This window comes from Nyctereutes procyonoides, unplaced genomic scaffold (genome assembly GCF_905146905.1).
Source record: "Nyctereutes procyonoides isolate TBG_1078 unplaced genomic scaffold, NYPRO_anot_genome, whole genome shotgun sequence".
Taxonomy (NCBI): domain Eukaryota; kingdom Metazoa; phylum Chordata; class Mammalia; order Carnivora; family Canidae; genus Nyctereutes; species Nyctereutes procyonoides.
Window position 1 is genome coordinate 6,700,769 of NW_026575035.1, and position 17,031 is coordinate 6,717,799.

A 17,031-nucleotide genomic window follows, 5' to 3' on the forward strand; every position below is an offset into this window, starting at 1 on the left:
GTTCACTCCAGCTGTCAACAATTTACCTGTATTGTGTTGACATTCTACAGACTTATCTGAGTAAATTATAAACGAAGCATTGCAAAGTGATGTGCTACCCTGCTTTGCGCACTCCCTGGTGTTTTTTGTTTGTTTGTTTTTGCTTTTTTAAAGATATTTTTAAGTAATCTCTACACCCAATGTGGGGCTCCAACTTACAACCCCAAGGTCAAGAGCCACATGCTCTACTGACTAAGCCAGCCAGACACTGCCCCCCACCTTTTTCAAAAGATGAGCTTTCAGGAATTTCAATGTAGCCTGTGCTTTCACTACCCACCCTGACCCCTTAGTGCCCTGAAAAACCGAGCTCTCCACTGCACTGAATCATGGCTCCTCAGCTCACCAGCATGCTTAAAGACACACAATGTACTGGTGCAGTGTGACAAACATGTCAGCTTAATTGAGGATATTAATTCAAAGAGAGAAGCATAAAAAGGCATGTCACTTTCTCAGATGCCAGTTTATGGAACCAACCACACACTTCCTTTTGAGTTATCCCCCAATTCATTGGCTGTGCCAAACGCCAAAACTACATGTCCATTTTGGTATAGTCTAAGGATAGTTTTGGTGTCTATAGAATGGGAACAATAATATCTGCCTCATATTGTTTTTTAGTTTTTTGTTTTTTTTTTTTTTAAGATTTATTGATTTTGAGAGAGAGCGCGCATGCACGCATGTGAACTCAGGTGGGGAGAGCAGCAGAGGACGAGGGAGGGACAGAATCTTAAGCACACTCCACACCGAGCCCAGAGCCCCAACGCAGGGCTCGATCTCACAACCCTGAGATCATGACCTGAGCCAAAACCAAGAGTCAGATGCTTAAGCAACTGAGCTACCCCAGCTCCTCCATAGTGTTTTTATAAGAATCAAAGTAGAGAACTTCAATCAACTCCCTAACACATGGTTAGCTCTCAACATACAGTAGGTAGTATTACACTTGACAGTCTCAACTTTATCGGCAATTTTACTTATCCCTTCATCAAACATTTATTATGTATCATTGAAATGACTTTCTAGGCCCAAGATAGAGTGGCCCTTGCCTGGGGTGCCTTGTGAGCAAACTAGAACTTAGATAACGTTTGGGTTTCTATAAATTCTCTATTTGACCAGAAACACAGTATATCCAGTCAGCCAATCCCCAAACCCCAGGCCAACTCTGGATCACTCACCCTAAGCAAGGTTGAGTGTTATGGTCCCTACCAATCAGATTTTTTCTTTTTTCTTTATTCTTTAACCTATAAAAGCTTCCTGCCTTTTACCCCATTTTGCAGTTCTCCAAAAGGAGACTATTTACTTTATGAAGTGTTAAAGTTTGTTTTTAACACCTAAATTGTTTTCTTGAATATTTCAGTAGTAGTTAACTGATTTTTCTTTAAATTCATTGAAATGAAATTCCTTGGTCATTAAGTGTCAGGTCCTCCTGCACTAAGGGATGTACTCTACATAGAGAATCAGCTGTACTTTAAATAGTTAAATGAGTTCAGAGGCAGAGGATAATAAAAAAATGAAAGTCCTTACTGATCCTCAGAAGACACACTAGTGAGCATTGATGCACTTCTCATTAGAAGCTTAGGAATACTTAATATGGAACACTCATACTAGGTACAACTATTCATTAATGTCTATTACTCACAAAAACTGCATGATAAAAAGATACAATTAAGGTGTATGAGAAATGAGCCCAACAAAGACTTGCCATGATGATTATACTCTTGGTTGTAGGAAAAAACTTCCTGAGGCAGGTAGAGCATCGAGATGCTCACTGATTTGCAGAAATGTGTTACTGGGCCCAGCTATTATGTTTAATCACTATGGTTATGAACATAGGCAAATGGTTCTGGCTTTAAAGAAAATTAAAATACATTTAATCAGAAATAATAGCATAGCAAAACATACTCATGTCAGATCCTCCAGAGCTGAGTAGTTAGTGTAGCATTCCTTAGTTTGTAAGTTCGTCATTAATACTTACAGAGAAAGAACAGAAAAGAGGATAAGAAGTTGCCTGCTCAGTTCAGTGTAGATCTCCTGAGAGCTTATCTCAAATCCTGCATTAAGCTAAACTTGAGTGCTTTTCTTCAATAGAAAATAAGAAACAATTCTGCTCGAAACATATTTCATTCACTATTTTAAGAAAACCTGGCATTCGAGGAAAGTCGCCTCCTGGGACTCTAAATAGCTTTTATATCGTTAAAACACACCCTTTCCCCGCCCCCCCCCCTTCACCAAATCTCGTTCTATATTAACCACAACAGGAAGGAGACTATTTCGGTGGTTTTCAAACTTCAATGAGCATTAGAATCACTTAGAGGTAAAATACTGCTGAGTCCCACCCAGTTTCTGATTTAGTAGTTCTGGGAATTCGCATCTCTAACCTGTTCCCAAGTGATGCTGATGCTGCTGCCCAGGGAACCACACTTTTGAGAACAACCGTGTTATATAATCACGCAGTGTACAAGTAGGAGTCACCAACTACAGTTAGGCCCACGGCCCGGCTGTGTGTGTGGTGTGGCAAAGAGAAGAGTGGGAAAGAATACATACATACATGTTAACACCCGTTACCACAATACTATTTGATCCTTATAATAGATCAAAGAACTGAGATAACTATCCCACTTTTCAGTGAGAAACTTCAGGCCGAGTGGGGTATAGAGAACTCTTCAACCAAACACAGCTGATGAGACACCTGGGTGACTCAGTGGTTGAGCGTCTGCCTTTTGGCTCAGGTCATGATCCCAGGGTCCTGGGGTCAAGTCCCACATCGGGCTCCCTACATGGAGCCTGCTTCTCCCTCTCCCTGTGTCTCTGCCCTCTCTCTGTATGTCTCTCATGAATAATAAATAAAATCTTTAAAAAAAAAAAAACAGCTAATGAACAGAACCAACACTCCCACCCAAGTGCCTCTGGCAACGAGTCTGGGTGCTCTTTCTCCTACATCTCAGCAGCTCTGAGTCTACCCTCTGGTCACTGAAAGGTTAGAACACCACGCACATTGCAAAGTTGTTCTGAGGACTGTCAGGCAACACATGAAGGCTGAGCCCTCCAGTTTAACTGAAACAAAGCCTTGATATCTAAGTTGAAGGCAATGCATCATTTAGCACATGAATGAAAGTCCTTCTCAAGCCCATGTAGTGGTTTCTCTGTAACCATTTCTCTCAAAACACACTATGAAATCAGACCTCATTCTTTTAAGATTTGCACACTCAGATACTTCCGTTTTATCTAGCATGCTCACATTTACAAGCCTACACGTAACTATTCATCTGTGTAGACAATTTCCCTTATTTTTGACAGGAAAAAAAAAAAACCTCTATGCCATTAAATATGACAACAGTGTCTCACATGCAGATTCCATCATGTCAGCTGACCTTCCTCAGCAATCACCAGCCTCCAGGAAACCTGATTATCAAAGAAGAGAGAAGGCAGTGATTGCCAGGAAGCAAGGGGGCTTTTAGGAAAACATCCTGGTCCTTATTTTTGTCAAGAGATGTGTGTGGGATTTAGGAAATTGATCCTTCAAGGAGCATCAGACAAGTTCCCGATCTGCCTCAGAGAGCCTATCTTCAACACTGAGATTTTCCACAAATGGCAAGAACAGACAATACACAGAAGAGGAAAACACAATGGTCAATAAATGTGAAAAGATGCTCAATCTGACGGGTAGCCAGGGAAATGCAAATTAAAATAATAAGATTTTCAAAATCCAGTGCCTGCCATTGACTACATTCTCAGCTGAAATAGTAAAGGAGTTTGATTTGTAGTCAGCCCTAGATCTCCACTCCAGAGCATCTTCACTTCCTCACTCTGGGAAACTGTCCTGAGCTCCACAAAAGTCCCTCCTCAGTTACTCCAAACCACCTTGCTTGATTTTTAGCACTTTACTGCATGAACCATTTGTTTTTCAAATCTGTCTCCAACTACTAGGCTGTGCACTCTTTGCAAGTGGGGACTTTGTCCTATGTCTCTACCCACCAGTGTCTGGCACATACATATGTCCAATAAGATTGATGAGTGAGTTAATACAACCAAAATAACCTTGCCTACTTGGACGGCTGGCTCACTATTGAAAGGAAGCTATCTTTTTGCAACATGCTCTGAGGACATGACCCCCAATTCTTTAGTCTTATCATAATAATATTACTATGCTAAATGTGTGTGGGGGGAGGGTGAATATTTATGGAAGAGTAAGCAACTTCAAGCATATGTAAAAATCCTGTTCAGATGTCACTCATTTCTACTTGGCAAAAATCACAATGGAGAGCCTCTGTAAAAAGCAGTTTGCTAAGCAATTTGATAATATATCCAAGGCAGCCACCAGATCATCTATCTTGATTATGAAAAGGATTTCTAATAAACAAGAAAAGCTTCAGTTAAGCAAGATGAGTAAGTTCTAGAGATCTGTACAATATTGTGCCTGTAGATAATAGTACTGCATTGCACCCTTTAAAAATCTTTTAAGAGGGGCCCCTGGGTGGCTCAGTTGATTAAACATCTGACTCTTGGTTTTGGCTCAGGCATGATCTTATGGGTTGTGAGATCGAGTCCCACAACAGGCTCTGCACTCAGTGGGGAGTCTGCTTGAAGACTCTTTCCCTCTACCCCTCCCTCCACTCACATACTCTTACTCTCACTCTCTCAAATACATCTTTTTAAAAAAAAATCTTTTAAGAGGGTAAATCTGATGTTATGTCCTTACCATAAAAAATTTTAATGATTTAACACCTTGAAATGTTTTCAGATATTTAGGATTAGGTGGATGGCAAACGGATGCCAGGAGCTCATTCAAAGATGAGAGTTCCTTATGCATCATTTGCCTCAGAGTGGCAACTGGTAGGGGAAGAAAAATGAACAGATCAGAGCAACACTGAGGAAACAGAATAAACCCAAAGTGGTGATTTAGTATAGAGAATAGGGAAAAGTCGGATTCAGAATGACACCCAGGGTTCAGGCTTGAGCCATTGAGTGCTTGAGTCCTTACCTAAGATAGGGGAGATAGGAGGAGGTGTGCACGGGAGGCCGGAAGGCACAAGTTTTAGTTTGAGACATGGTGGACCTGAGGGGTTTGTGAGATGGGCTCAGAGGAGAGGATGCCATTGAGTACATGGGCCCAGTGTTCCCAGAGAACTCTGAGAGCAAGTTGTGTCCCCAGCATATGGCAAAGGGATAACACCACTGATGTGCAAGGACTCGTTTTTCTCTTCACAAATATTTCTATCTATTCATTAGAGCAGGTCTCTCGACAAGACTACACTCAGAAGACTTTTTTTTTTTTTTACCATGGTGAATATATATAACATCATTACCATTTTAACCAGATTTAAGTGTACAGCTCAGTGGCATTCACACTGCTGTGCAACCACCACACTATACATCCTCAGATTCTTTGTAACTGATATTTTTCAATTGCCTCTCTTTCCAAAAGTAACTATTTTGTCATTAATTTCACTAATTCAGGCTCAATTATTACAGAGGTGTTTGGAGTAATTACAATAAATCTTTTCTCCTGAGTCTGAGGTCACTGGGCATCACATCAAATGCACAATTTTTCTAATTCATTTTATAACAAAGAATTTGATGATTAAACTACTGTATGTATCTGTGAATATTTAAGCAATCTTCAGCTGAATCATGGAGGGTCAAGAAAGTTTTCCTTCACGAGGAGGAGCTGGGGCCTGGCCATCAGGCCTGAGGGCAGAAGAGGGCAGCTGCTAATCACTACTGCTCAAGCCCCTTCCTGCATGAGGTGGGATTGGCTTCTTTGTCCTCCTTCCTGTTTCGGTTTCCTGTGCAACTGAGCCTCCCACTGAACTCATAGATAAATTTAAGAAGAAACAACAAAGTTTTATCTAGAAGCTAACCAGTATTTTTTAGTTATTATCTGGATGGAAAGACCCACTATTTATTTACTGAAATTTAAAAAGAGAGAGAGAGAGAGAGGAGAAAAAGAGTCAAGAAAAGAGAAAGCTTCTGTAGGTCCTGGGAAACCAAAAGAGCAAATAGATCTTGTCTATTAAAATGGTCTTTCAGTTCTCTTACCTCTTAGAAAACAGAGAGATTACCTACTAATCCATAAAAATTTCCACTGATCTACAGTTAAATAAGTCGCTAGATAAATCAGAACTCTAAATTTGCCAAAATCTTTTCTAAGATCTCAGCTACCTAAAAATCTACCTCTAGGGTAGGAAATCATTATCAGGTAATCTCATTCCTCTTTGCTAGATTTTTGCTCTCTCGGATTCTTTTAATCCTTGGTGCCTATGTGACCTAATTCTGGCCAATGAAACTTTGCTAAATCTTCTGGAAAGGTTTTGCTTTCCTGACAAAAGGGATAGATAGCAGAGATAAAGTGTTGCTCCACCTTCCTCTTTTTTTCTGTCTTGATGTAATTTGATGTCTTGTGCTGTGGCAACCATCCTGAAACTGTGAAGCAATGAGCATAAGAAAGAAAACCAAACAAGAATGGGGAAAAGCAGAAAATTGGAAAAAGTTTGGATCCTTAATAACGATGTAATTTTCTTGTTAAATAATAAATGTCATTATGGTTTAATCTCCCTTTTTAAAAAAAAAAATCCCCCTTTTAAAAGGCAATAAAAGGAGAGAAATGGTTCTAACATTGTGTAAATATAAAAGACAACAATGTTCATGCTTATTGTTTGCATCTACCCTAAAAAGAAGAAACCATTTAGAAGTCGATTCATTTCTGTACTTGAGAGAACTGGACTTCTAAAACACTGAAGACCTGATCCTCAAAAAGTTAAAAATAGAACTACCCTATGATCCAGCAATTGCATTCCTAGGTATTTACCCAAAGGATACAAAAATACAACTCAAAGCGGTACATGCACCCTGATGTTTATAGCAGCTCTAGCAACAACAGCCAAACTACAGAGAGAGCCCAAGGATAAAGAAGACGTGGTATACGTATACAATGGAATATTACCCAGCCTTCAAAAGGAATGAAATCTTGTCATTTGCAACAAGTTGGATGGACCTAGAGTATATTATACTAAGTGAAATAAGTCAGAGAAAGACAAATACCATACGATCCCATTCATATGTGGAGTTTAAGAAAGAAAACAGATGAACGTACGGGAAGGGGGAAAGGAAAAAATAAAAAAGGAAACAAGGAAACAAGCCATTAGTGACTCTTAACAATAGAGACAAACTGAGGGTTGATGGAGGGAGGTGGGTGGGAGATGGGCTACATGGGTGATGGGTACTAAGGAGGGCACTGGTGGTGATGAGCACTGGGTGTTATATGTGAGTGATGAATCACTGAATTCTACTCCAAAAACCAGTATTGCACTGTATGTTCACTAACAAAATTTAAATACATACAACATTGAAAACCTGAAGAGACAGCGGCATGAACTGTTCTCTCCTCAACCAGACCATTCACTATCCTCTGCAGGTCCATCGTACCCACACACACCCCCAAGCTCATAAACTGCACCAGTCAGGCTCTCCCCAGTCCCTGCCATTTGAGCACTGACTGTGTACTGGCCTGTTAGAAATGCTTCATGAACTTTTTCTCATTAAATTCATTCTTTACAGTAAATAACTATGCAGCAGTCATTGGCATCCCAGATTTACAAGTTAAAAACAACAAATCAGGCTCCATGAGGTAATGTATATCCAGTGGCACCCTCGCAGCTAGTAGTAACAGAGCTCGAATTTAAAACCAGGTCTATTTATGAAGTCTGTGTCATAGGGTTTGTGAGAACCGATTTCCAGTTTGTTTGACCGGCATTATCTGCCACTGTTCCCTCAGGGCTGACTGACTCCTCTTTGTAGGCGCCATTGTTAACCTCCCACACATCCTGCCGCCAGTGTCTCTTGAATGATCCCCCCTTTTGTGGTCTCCTCACCACCATTCTGATTTGGCTCCTAGTAACTACCAGGCAGTGGATCATGAGAGCGTCCAAACTGGTCTCCCTGCCCCCAATCTGCCCTTCCTATTACTCCTACTAGGACTTGCCAGAGAGACAAAGCCAAATATTTCTAGAACATAGCTCCAAACCTGTGACCTCCTTATTATAGAATGTATGCTCACTTCTTCTCTGCCCTAAAAATGAGAAGAAACAGGCACCAGGCCAGACCCTTTCCAGTACAAGGTCCTCAGGTCTGAAGGAGGATGATCAGAGGCTATCCCCCAGTGGGATCCAGTCCCCTGCCAAGTCTTGATTTTCCAATTGGCCAGCACTTAGCTAGAAAACTCAGCCAGGAGAGGGGCAGAAGGCTAAACAGAAAATTCCCCCGGAAACTTGAGTGTTAAGTTTGTACAACCACAGGCCAGCCAGGTGTGCACCCTCCTGTCATTGGGGTGCAAGGACAGCTCCTGGGGTCCCTGAGTTCCAGGAGCTGCTCAGCAGTAAAGGGACCCCACAGCCCTAGCCCGCCAGATTTTCCAGGTTCACAAAGCCTCAGGCTGCTATGCTTAGTACTAAACATTGTTTCTGGGGCAGCCCCCGTGGTGCAGCGGTTTAGTGCCGCCTGCAGCCTGAGGTGTGAACCTGGAGACTCAGGATCAAGTCCCACGTCGGGTTCCCTGCATGGAACCTGCTTCTCCCTCTGCCTGTGTTGTGTCTCTGCCTCTCTCTCTCTGTGTGTGTGTGTGTCTCTATGAATAAAATAAATAAAATCTTAAAAAAAAAAGAAACATTGTTTCCAAGGGGGGCGGGGGTCTCAGTTTTTAAAATTCTAATTTTATACACATAAAATGGAATAAAGAATAGCTTGCTTCTTTCATCACCAAAACCATAGAAAGTACATTTGAGTGGAACTCTCCTGGTGGAGGTTTGCAGATGTTGGGTTCTCCATTCTGCACATCAGCAATCCTTTTCACTATGAAAGGATCTCAAAAAGACTGAGGCTAATTACATATATACAATAGAATAGTATTCAGACATCAGAAAGGACAAATACTATTTACGTCGACATGGATGGAAGTGGAGAATATTATGCTGAGTGAAATAAGTCAATAGAGAGAGACAATCATATGGTTTCAGTCAGATGTGGAATATAGGCAACAGCAGAGAGGATCATAGGGGAAGGGAGGGGAAACTGGGACGTCATCAGAGAGGGGAACAAACCATGAGAGACTCTTAACTATAGGAAACAAACTGAGGGTTACTGAAGGGGAAGGGGGGAGATGGGGTAACTAGGGGATGGACATTAAGGAAGGCACGTGGTGTGATGAGTACTGGGTGTCATATGCAACTGAGGAATCGTTGCACACCAGAAAAAAAAAAAAGACTGAGGCATTAAAGTGCCCTTCCTGGAATCTGACTTTCCTTCCAGCTCTTTGTGGCACCCCACTGCCAGCCAGGTCCTCCCACCTTTCCCTCCCCAGGCTCTGCACTTCTCCCCATTCCACAGAGTAACCGCAGGGGCATTTGGAAGATGAATGTCTCCACTCAGACTCCTCGAGGCTCCTGACCCCTGCTGCCACCCACTGCCCACCTCCCTTCCCCCCTGCAAACACACATGGTCTGTTCATCCCACCAGGCATCAAAGAGAATGTCTGTCCCAGACAAGAATTTTAAGGGAGTAGACCCAAACAGGCTGCAGGTCCTGTAAGAGAGTACCTAGGGGGCTCTTGGGCATCCATCTACATTCCATATGGTTCTCTGTCCTCTCACCATGAGCACCTAGGGAGAGGTCGGAACCTTGTAGATGCAACTGCAGTCCAAAGCTACAAGGCTATTATCTAAACCTGGATATCACAAGTGGGGATCCCCCAGGAAGCAGAATGAGACACGGATTAGCTTGCCAATGTCCATCAGGGAGGGAGCGGCTCTCAGATCAGCACCTGTGGCAGGTTTCGGGGGAAGAAGCAGGAGAGGGAGGAGAGAGAAGCTGAGCTGTGATGCAGCCCCAAGGAGGGCCTTGGCTGAGTGAGGCTGAGGCACCCCCCGCCCTGAGTCATTCCAAGCTGGATGAGAGGAACCAGGCCTGTTGCCCAGCCTTGGATCTTGGGCAGCACTCACAGCAGCCACCACCCTTTGAATTGCCTCTGTTCAGTGAAATCCAGGGTCGGGAGCGAGGTGGCGGGGGGGGGGGGGGTGCATCGCGTGGCCTCTCGCAGGGGCTACACCTCCTCTGAGCCCCACCAGCACCACAACCCTGGTTCACAACCCAACTTCCCATGTTAGAAGGGCCAGATGGTCAACCCCTTGAGGGCAGTGGCACATGCTCTGACATAGTATCCCTCCCCATGATGGCCTTTCTCTCCATGAAGCAGTATATTCCAAAGGGAAGAAGGTGGGCTCTGGGTTGGAATCGGGGCCAGAATTCTTACTTGTTCTGGCAGCTGAGATAGCTATTTAAACTCTTTCAACTCAAACATCCCAACTGTAAAATGAGGTAACATACCCATGCCTCTCTCCGAGCCACTTATTCAGGCAGCAGCCCTACACCGAGAGGCCATGACCTACCCAACACCCTGCACGTACATTGTTCCTGGCTCTTCCAGGAACTGCAAGATGCCTCCGAGGTCAAGGTCACACAGCTGTGAGGGATATGACAGGCCTTTACACCTAGGGACACCTGATGCCAACATCTTGGCCCCTGGTGCTGCTTCTACACCTGGGGAGCCCCTCAGGTGGCTGATATTTCACACTGTTCACCTATCGCCAGTCCTCAAATTCCTTCCATAGCAATCAAGACCCCCTTTATTTTGGCTCCACACCACTTTCCAACCTCGCCTATGACGGGCCTCCAGCCTCACTGGTCCTTCCCCAGCCCAGCATTCACCATGCACCTGCCCCCCACCTCCACTGAAACAGTGCTGCCTCCTTGAGGCTGCTCCCCGCTGCCACTTGGAACGATGTCCCTTCTACGTGCAAAACCCCTGCGTCCCACTTCACATAAGCTCTTCTGTCATCCTCCTTTCTCCACATCTAGTCGTTTTAGTCTCTTTTCTTCAGCAGATTATAAACTCCTTGAGAAAAGGGCAATCTCGGTGATCATTATATTCTTCAAAAGGCTCTGCAAAGGGTTTTTTACAGGAATAAGCACTGAAAATGCATCTATTGAATTTCTTTTTAAAAAAATGATTCTTTCGTTCCATAAAACGTTCTTAAACCTCTAGTTTCGTTCCCTTAAGAATGTTCATGATTTGAGGTGTTGTTGGTTTTTTGTGGCAGTAGTTTGCTTTGGAGGATCACCTGGGTCAGATATTCTACTTGGCTTTTGTATCCAGTGGCTGTTCATGAATCTGTGTCCCACGGCCCGTCCCCAGCCATGCAAGCCGGGGAGTCAGGAGGATGGAGGCTCTGGGGTTGAAGGTGGGCCTTTGGTAAGCAAGCCAGCAAATCAGTACCATTCTCCTGAAGCTTAGGGAGGGGCATTCCCTCCAAGGTCAGCAGGATCACCAAGTGAAAGTCATGAACATCAATAAAAAATAAATTAATTTTTAAAAAAAAGAAAGTCGGGGATCCCTGGGTGGCGCAGTGGTTTAGCGCCTGCCTTTGGCCCAGGGCGCGATCCTGGAGACCCGGGATCGAATCCCATGTCGGGCTCCCGGTGCATGGAGCCTGCTTCTCCTTCTGCCTATGCCTCTGCCTCTCTCTCTCTCTGTGACTATCATAAAAAAAAAAAAAAAAAAAAAAAAGTCATATTTTCCAGCTTCAGCCTCCTGGACAACCATGAAACACCAGCGTGCACCCCAAGCCCCAAGGAGAGGCAAGCTCTCTCCTCTTCAGCTGGTCCCACAGCCATCCCCAGGCACCAAGGAGAAGAAAATCCTGTATGCTCTCTTGAGAGAGATCCTGGGAAAGTGCGGCCTGAACACCTGCCCCAAGCCTCATCAGCTCACCTGAAAATGGGTGCAGAAATGGAAAGGCAATGATGCAACCAAGCTGCTGCCTTCCCAGAACAAAGTCACTTAGGTAAATTGGCTTGAACTACCTTCTTTCTGGAAGAACATGAGGCAAGGTGCTTTGGGAAACGCAGAAGTAAATTCCACTCCCCTGTCCTCAAAAAGCTTACACTCCAGCAAAGGAGTGGCTCTCCGACCACCTCGAGTTTCCTGGGCCTGGAGGTAAGGTCCGTGTGCCCAGCACTGTGCTTTGGAAACACTGGGTCACAGCAAAGCAGAAGCAGCAGCAAAAAGCTCACTCTGTCACCACCCTGACAGCCCCACTGACCGAACAATACGTTAGTTAGAGCCTCTCAGATGACATATGCAATTGGACTGTCTTCAGCCATCAGCTCTTACGGCTCAGATCAATGTGTTTCTAATTCCTAAAGAACAGATCCTGTGTGCTGGGATCCACAGCTGCACCAAGGAAAAGCTGCAGTCTATGGCAACTTGTTTTCAGAGCAGCGTTGGCAGACGAAAGAAAGGATGCCAATTACCCGCATTTCCTATCCTAACAACAGCTTTTCCTCCTTGTGAGGCATCTGCTAGTTCCATGCAGTGCTCTCACCAAGGGAACCAGCCAGAAAGTGAATTCCTTTGTATCACTGGGTTCTGGTGAGTTCTCCAACACAGAGAAGAACCACAGCACAGGGAGGCTGTGGGGGGAAAGCAGTGCTAAGTAGAAAGTCCTGGGCTCGCTCTTTTCACCTGCAATAGGCTGGCTCAACACAAATATAAAAAGAATATTGGGGAAGGGGGGGTGGCAAATGAGAGAGGAGGGAGGAAGGTGAGAGAAGAGATGAATACAAGCCTGCTACAGTGATGTGTCGGCAACAGTATAAGAAACTCCAGGGGATCCCTGGGTGGCTCAGCAGTTTAGAACCTGCCATTGGCTCAGGTCATAATCCTGGGGTCCTGAGATCAAGTCCCGTATTGGGCTCCCTGCATGGAACCTGCTTCTCCCTCTGCCTGTGTCTCTGCCTCTCTCTCTGTGTGTCTTTCATAAATAAATAAATAAATAATTTTTTAAAAAGAAACTCCATATTTGGGGGGGTGCCTGGGTAGCTCAGTGGTTGAGCATCTGCCTTTGGCTCAGGTCATGATTCTGGAGTCCTGGGATTAACTCCTGCATTGGGCTCCCCACAGGGAGCCTGCTTCTCCATCTGCCTATGTATCTGCCTCTCTCTATGTGTCTCATTAATTTAAAAAAATTAAATCCTTAAAAAAAGTTAAAAGGAAACTCCATATTTTAGGTCAGATGGAAATATTGGACTTTGGTGGGGGAATAAAGCACTTAAACTACCTTCTCTGGAGCCTTTTGAAAGCTCTGGAGCTGTCCCAAGTTTACTTAAAATGTGGTAGGTGTTTACAAACCATATGGAGGTCCTTAACTGAATTCATCATTCCCATACTGTCCTCCCCGAGGTCCCAGAAGCTCTAATCCTAGGTACTTCCTCCTTTTCACTGGTCAAACATAATTTATCACCAACTCCCCATCTATTCAATGTCACTGAATTCTTTGAACCTACCTCCCACTTCACTTCCACTGTCTCTGTTCTAGTTGGACCTCTCATAACTTCTAGCAAAGGCCTCCAAGGACAGGGTCTGCTCACCTTTGGTTTTTGCTACCAGAACTGTACTACAGATCCCCAATATGATACTTCACATGATAACAACCTCAAGACACATCTGTAAATGTACCATGCTTTCTCATGTGTCTTTGGCTTTCTTTACCTGTGTTTTCACCCCACCTGGATGACATCTCCCTCCCATCACACTCATCCAATGCTCAAGTCAATCATTCTCTCTCCAGAGAAACATTTCCCTGACCTCCTCAGAATGAAATGCCCTTCCTATTGCCATAGCAACCAGTAATTGTTAGCTGCTTTGCCTTTTTTCCTTCTTCACTGTTGGCTCATTGGAAATAGAGACTATTCCTTATCCCCCTTGCCATTCTACACTTAAGTTGGGCCCAGAGAAGTTACTCAATAAATACTTGCTGAATGAGTGAATGAATGAACAAATCTCTCCTGAAGGAAAATGAACTACAACTATGGGAAGATGTATGGAGTTTAAATATAATGAAAAACTCCTTGTTTTATAACAGATTTTGAAAATGCTTCACCTTGGGGATCCCCGGATGGCTCAGCGGTTTAGTGCCGGCCTTCGGCCCAGGGCATGGTCCTGGGGTCCTGGGATCGAGTTCCACATCAGGCTCCCTACATGGAGCCTGCTTCTCCCTCTGCCTATGTCTCTGCCTCTCTCTCCCTTTCTGTGTCTCATGAATAAATAAATAGATATTTTTTTAAATAAATATTTTTTAAAAAAAAGTTTCACTTCAACCTCATGTATATAAAATTGATTCAAAATGTGATCCATACATGCAGTGGAATACTATTCAGCCATTGAAAAGAAATGGGAAAATAAATAAATAAATAAATAAATAAATAAATAAATAAAATGAAAGAAATGGAATTTTCATATGTGGTATAAAAGGGATGAACCTTGAAAACATTATGCTTTGTGAAGTCAGCTAGACACGGAAGGATAAACATTGTATGATTCCATTTGTATGGGGTGTCTAGAATAAGCAATTCAGACAAAGTAGAATAGAGGTTAGCAGGGGCTGGGGGAAGTAGAAAGGGAGAGTTATTGTCTAATGCACATAGAATTTACACTGGGGAAGATGAAAAAGCTTTGGGTATAGACAGAGTTGATGGGTTGACACTATTATGAATATGTTTAATGCTACTGAATTATATGCTCACAAACTAATAAAATGATAAAAAGTTATATATATCTTACCAAAAATAAAGAACAAAGTATTGACACCTACTACATCATAGATGAACTTTGAAAACATTGTGCCAAGTGAAAGAAGCCAGTCACAAAAGGCCACGTGTTGTATGATTCCATTTATATGAAACGTCCAAAATAGACAAATGGGCAAATCCACAGAAACAGGGAGTAGACTAGGTGATTGCCAAGAACTGTGGGACGGGAGGGAATAAGGAGTGTTATTAATGGCTAACGGGGTTTCTTTGGAGGCCGAAGAAAATGTTCTAAAATTAGAGAGTAGTGATGGTTGCACAACTCTGTGAACATACTCAAAACCACTAAATTGAACACTTTAAAAAGATGAATTTTATGGTTTGTGAATCAGATACCAATAAAGCTGTTATTTTTTTTAATTTTTAAATTCTTAATCTACTGGAATGAATTGCAATATGAGAATTTAAATCTTTCTTTCTGAATCTTGAAGAGTATTATAAATACTCATTGATCTAAACTGGTTTAGGGCCAGGAAACAAGTAGAATTGATGGCTTTCAATAATCACTTAAAAAGTTCACGAGGCAACTAATGAAATTCAAACTGACGGGATATCATTTTTACCTACCAAGTTGGAGGAAGTCGTAAAGTTTAATGACACAGTGTTATCTGTGTTCTCTTCACAGTGCTTACTGGAAGACAATAAGCACTCTCATATACTGTTGAGTGATGTGAATTAATGTCAATACTTTGGAAAGCCATTTGACAATATATAGTAAGAGGTGAAATACAGTTATCCCTTTGACCAGCCATTCCTCGTTTGTAAATTTATCCTAGAGATATATATTTGAATAATGAGTACATATATACAAGGATGTTCACTGCTGTGCTGTTTATAATAGCCAAAATATTGAAAATAATTTAAATATCTACCCACACAGGACATGCTGCTAAGTAGATTTTCAGATTTCCACACGATAGAAGGCAATGCTGGTATTCAAATTGCTGAAGTCTATATACACCACAATAAACATTAAATTTAAAAAGCAAGGTACTGAATTTGTATGAAATGAAGCTGCTTGTTGTCTACCCAGTATTCATTCATTCTTAATCCTTACTAAACAAACCTTGACTTTATTCTGGGCTGCAAAGCACCTGTCAAAACCCCTTATTTCCCAGCTTCTTTTGCTTCTGAAGATGGTCATGAGCGTAAGTGTTAACTGTTGGGGAAGGCCACTACAAAACTGCTTAAATGAAGCTAACTCAGCCAGAAGAGTACACCCTTTTGACATTTCTTTTTAATTACAGCCTGGTACATGGATGTGATGGCTGGAGCCCCAGTAACTATCCTGAAACAAAAACCAACTTGGAGGAAGAAGCCATGCTAGACTGATGGAGCAGAATGATAATTAGAAAGCTACTATTTGTCTGCCTTCCTCCTGCCTTCTTCTAACTCTTTATGACGAAGAACAGTAAATCTCTTTTTGAAGCCACATATTTGGGGTTTTCTACTACAAGCAGCAAAATCTTATCCTGATACAATCTTGCCAATATAGGTGAATATTTGGTATACTTGGATGTTGTGACAAACTACAGACAATGATTTGAAGGTCTTTGGTTTTTTCATTTCATAAAAACTTTCGTGAATTAGAAGGGAAATGTAGGGGATCCCTGGGTGGCGCAGCGGTTTAGCGCCTGCCTTTGGCCCAGGGCACGATCCTGGAGACCCGGGATCGAATCCCACATCTGGCTCCCGGTGCACGGAGCCTGCTTCTCCCTCTGCCTGTGTCTCTGCCTCTCTCTCTCTCTCTCTCTCTCTCTCTCTCTCTCTGACTATCATAAATAAATAAAAATTTAAAAAAGGGGAAATGTATTTATTAGATACTCTTACTGCTTAAATGTCTACTATGTCTATATAGACATATCTTAGGGGTGACCTGATTCTGTAGTTTCAGCTCTCTCTTAGACCTGCTGCTTGCTCTGCTCATCTGCTACCACTGTGACATGCTGATTCCACCAGGTAAGCCAAGTGACCAGTGTCTCTGTCTCCTCCCACTGCTTCAGATGAAACACCACATGGTAGGGTCTGACCTCCACAGCTACTTAGGGATCAGGTGAGAGGGGAGGGGGCAGTAACACCCCCTGGGATGAACTTCAGCTTATGGAAAGACAGGAGGTAGAAGAGAGCCGACAAATAAATATCTTCCTCATTCATCCCCTGATGGAATGCTCCAGGGTATGGTGCCTCTTTGTATCTTGTCCAGAGGGCCACCCTGCCCCCCACGCCCCCCTACTTGAGACTGAGAAACTGTCTAGATTCATTTGTGAAGCAGCAGCCACCACCTTTGTGTATGTGAAGTAA